This window comes from Alligator mississippiensis, chromosome 3 (genome assembly GCF_030867095.1).
Source record: "Alligator mississippiensis isolate rAllMis1 chromosome 3, rAllMis1, whole genome shotgun sequence".
Lineage (NCBI taxonomy): Eukaryota > Metazoa > Chordata > Crocodylia > Alligatoridae > Alligator > Alligator mississippiensis.
The window spans coordinates 121821171-121824922 of record NC_081826.1 but is presented as its reverse complement, the minus strand read 5'-3'; the positions used below and the strand labels follow the sequence as shown (position 1 = coordinate 121824922).

General features: G+C 51.6%; 1 non-coding gene across 1 annotated transcript; it reads left to right on the top strand.

Moving 5' to 3' along the window:
- Positions 1-2373: 2373 nt before the first annotated feature.
- Positions 2374-2586, top strand: LOC132249726 (small nucleolar RNA U3). The gene has a single exon (XR_009461282.1). It is a non-coding gene; the product is annotated as a small nucleolar RNA U3 (small nucleolar RNA).
- Positions 2587-3752: the final 1166 nt, after the last annotated feature.

The window sequence follows — 3752 nt, the reverse complement described above, 5'->3', positions numbered from 1 at the left end:
GCCCAGCACAGGGGGCAGTAGTGGCCACACAGGGTAGGCCTAGCCTGTGGCAGTGTCAACAGTGGTGCTGCTGAGCCCTAACAGCTCTGCCCATTTAGCAGTCGCTCCAGAGGCACTGCCCACCCGCAGCCTCCACTTTGCCAGGGACATGCTTTGGGAGTGACCTCCAGGGCCCAGTGGGGTCTGGCACAGGAAGGTGGCAGTGCACCCCCTCCAGCTGCTCCCTGCATCTGCACCCTCATTCTCCAGGTTCTTGCAGGCTCCCAGGCTACCTTCCCCACCTCTGGCCCTGCTCTCAGAGCTCCTCTCTGGTAACCAGCTCCCTCCTTGCTCCAAGCAGCACCAGACCTGTGTTTGTGGCCAAGCAAAGCCCAGCAGCTGCACAGGCATCTCCTGTGAGGGGCCTGCAACATGTAAACTCTGAGACTGGCAGCTGGGAACCGCAGGCACATGGAGGCGGTCACAGTTAGCTGCAGCACTTTGGGTTTTTTTGTGGGGGGTTGCAAAACTATTTATTTCTATATAAATAAATATTTATACCTATACCTCTACAAATTGGTCTCATGACCAATATGGTTCATTTGTCCAAACCACTCATGGACAGTGACACCACTCTGATTCCCATTTCAATAAATGCATCTTAACTGTTCTTCACCTTCCTAGCTTTTCTGATCTTAAAATTACTATTTTTGCTATTCCAAAACTAACACTGTATCAAGTGCTTTTTTGTCCTTTCCATACACAGGGAACTTCATCATTGATTCTTTCCGTCCAGGTCAATCCTGGCTGTTGCATGGATTCTCTGGGAAGCAACCACAAAGGCACTTTACTTCCATTTCTCCAACATCCCAAGACATGCAGGTCTCAGCCCCTCTACTTTTTCCCACCTTCCAGATCTTTAGTGGTCTTCATGCCCAATAGGAACAGCCATGTCAGCTGTTAATCGCAGCATTAACCCCGCTCCCCAAACCCCCTCCCACTTCTACCAGCCAGCCAGTTCCTTGTGCCTCAGTGCCCTTGGCCCCGCAAACCCCATTTCTCAGCTCTGCCCTGCTCTGTGCTCTGTTCCATGCAGTGAGTGTGCTGGTTCTCAGTGTTACCCTCCTGTGTGTTCTGTGCTATGCAGCAAACACATTGGTTCTCAGCCTTCTGCCCTGGCTCTTCTTCCCCTCCTCCAGTTCTCAGGCCCCAAGACAGCTCCCTCATACCAGCCAGCATGACCCCTGCTGCCTCTAAACCCAGCCTCCAGAACCTCTTTCTCTGACCCAATCCCAAATCACTGAGACATAAGCAAGACTCTAAAGACTCCTTCATTAGTAGTACTTTTAAAAACCCTTTATTTCACTCCTTTCTCTTCACCCCACAGCTCACATCAATTAATTGTTCACATGATTTTCCCTTCCCCTCCCTTCTCCGCCCTGGTGGGGTCCTGCTGGCTGTGAAGAGAGGGAAGCCACAGGTTCCACCTGGTTCTCCTCCTCCTCCAGGCTACATGTCTCCTTCCTGCTCCTCTCCCACCACAGGGGAGGACTAGAGTCTTGGCTCCTGCCCACCCCCTTAGTCACCAGCCTGCAAGGGATAAGTCACAGTCATACAAGTCCAAAATGACAAGATGCTTCCACCTGAGACTGCTGTAAATATACCACCATTTTATGACATCACACCATGCTGCAGACTTATGACATCATGGCATTCCACAGACCTCTGATGTTGCACGGGTCACCAAGGCCAAAGTCCTCAGCTGTAGTGATGGTTGGGCATCAGACCGAGCTGCCCTCTCCTCCTAAAGATCCTCAGGGTGGATTTTCACTCAGAGCTGACAGGACAAACAGCATGAGAAAAGATGGAAGCCAAGACCAAAGAGAAACTGGGACTATGGCAATCACCCCACCTGCAGAGGGACATGTAGGTGTTTCCCCCGTCACTCTCAACTCAAAGGTGCTGCTGCACCATGGTACTCCTAGGTGCAGGGTGTGTTACTGCTGGGTGCCGGCAGGAGCCAGAGACACAGTTCCCACCTTGCCAGGCCGGGTCAGGGTCAGGGTCAGGGTCAGGGTCAGGGTCAGTGACGGGTGGTGCCAGAGAGCCACTGAGTGGCCCAGAGGAGGATCCTGGAACCACAGGCAAGGTGCTGGTTGGCTGGCAGGATGGCTGTATGCTGATTAGGGAGCAGGGTGTCTGGGAAAGCTGGGACAGAAGCATTTGGTGGCAGCGGCTGTGGGCATGCGGTGAAATGGCAGCTGAGCAGGGCTGTGGTAGTGCTGGGGGGTGCAGGCACCTGGCAGGAGCCGGTGTTTGGCAGGGCAGTGCCGTGTCATGGTGCCCTGTGTGCATGTGCAGCTAGGCTGGGCTGGGGCCAGCAGGAATGTTATTAAGGTTGTATTTTCAGGGATTATTTCTATAGTTGGTTCCTAGAGACAGGTGTGTGCTAGTGTTTGGTTTTGCTAGCCACAATGAAGAATCATAGTGGTTTCTTCTGAGTGTGAAATTAGTAGGCAGTGCTGTTTGTGTACAGCTGTTGCTTATGCTTGATTACTGTTCAGCTTCTTCTAGGGAGCTGAAGGAAAAGAGTACAGGCTGAGTGGTTACTTTTTGTTATTTGTTGTTTAATAATAGATTTTTTTCATTCTTTCAGAAAAAACATTATTGAAGTTTTATACTAAAGAGCACGTGATGAGCATGTCTGTCTGTAGGGTCAGCTAAATCTAAAATTGCTGGGCTTGGGCCTACATGTGGGATGCTTGCTAATGGATTTAGAAGTATCTGAAGTCCTGGGATGACAGATCAGAGGATACTTGCTTGTTGTAGTACTACAGAAGTGGACTGAGTCCTGGTTCCTGGCCACATCCTTACTCACCAGCCTGCTAGGGGTAAGTCACAGTCACGCAAATGCAAAAGGACAAGATGCCGTCCCCTGAGACAGCTCTAGAAATGCTGCCGTTATATGACACAGCACCATACCACAGACTCAGATATCACAGTATTGCACAGACCTCTGATGTTACATGGGACACCAGGGCCAAAGCCCTCAGCTGGAGTGGTGAATCTTTTAAACAATCAGAGGGTACTTATAACAGCTTAACACCCCTTAACTAATGACTGCTCTGCTTTTACATGCCTTTATGATGTTTTTCAGGGAACATGTGCCAAGGCTCTAAGGTTCTGCTTGCATGTGCTGAGCTAGTTGTTCCCTGGGCCTTCTCCTCTTCAGCTGCCACTGAAAAGCCTCACTCATACAGCACAGTTCCTTCAGCCATTCTGCTTTTCATCCAGCTGCCCTGGCTGCCTTGCTCCATCTTGGAAGGAGGGAGAGAGGTGAAGACCAGATCCAACCAGCCTCCCCGTGCTTGCAGTCCTGCTCCAAGGCGCCCTGTCAGTGTGCTGGCATCTCCCGGGCCTATTGCCCCAGAGTGGTTCCAAATCCTACCTGTGGGCCCCAGGGACAAATGTCTTCACCTACCCCCATGTTTCCCTCTGCTGGAAATTACCTGCAGGCCCGGGTTACCATACGTCCAGGTTTTCCCAAACATGTCCTTGTTAAAAGTCTTCCCAGCTCCTTCCGGGCGGTTTTTTAAAATCTGAACAAACTTCCAAGATTTTGGTCTGTTCTGCTGGGGCGAGCAGGGGAGAGTGATTGGAGGCAGGGGCATCACGTGCATATGCAGCCCCTGGCCTGGCCCCAGCAGCCTTAGCCCGCGCACCAGGGGCCTCTGGGGACTGCAGCCACAGCAATCTAGCAGCATGTATTTTGG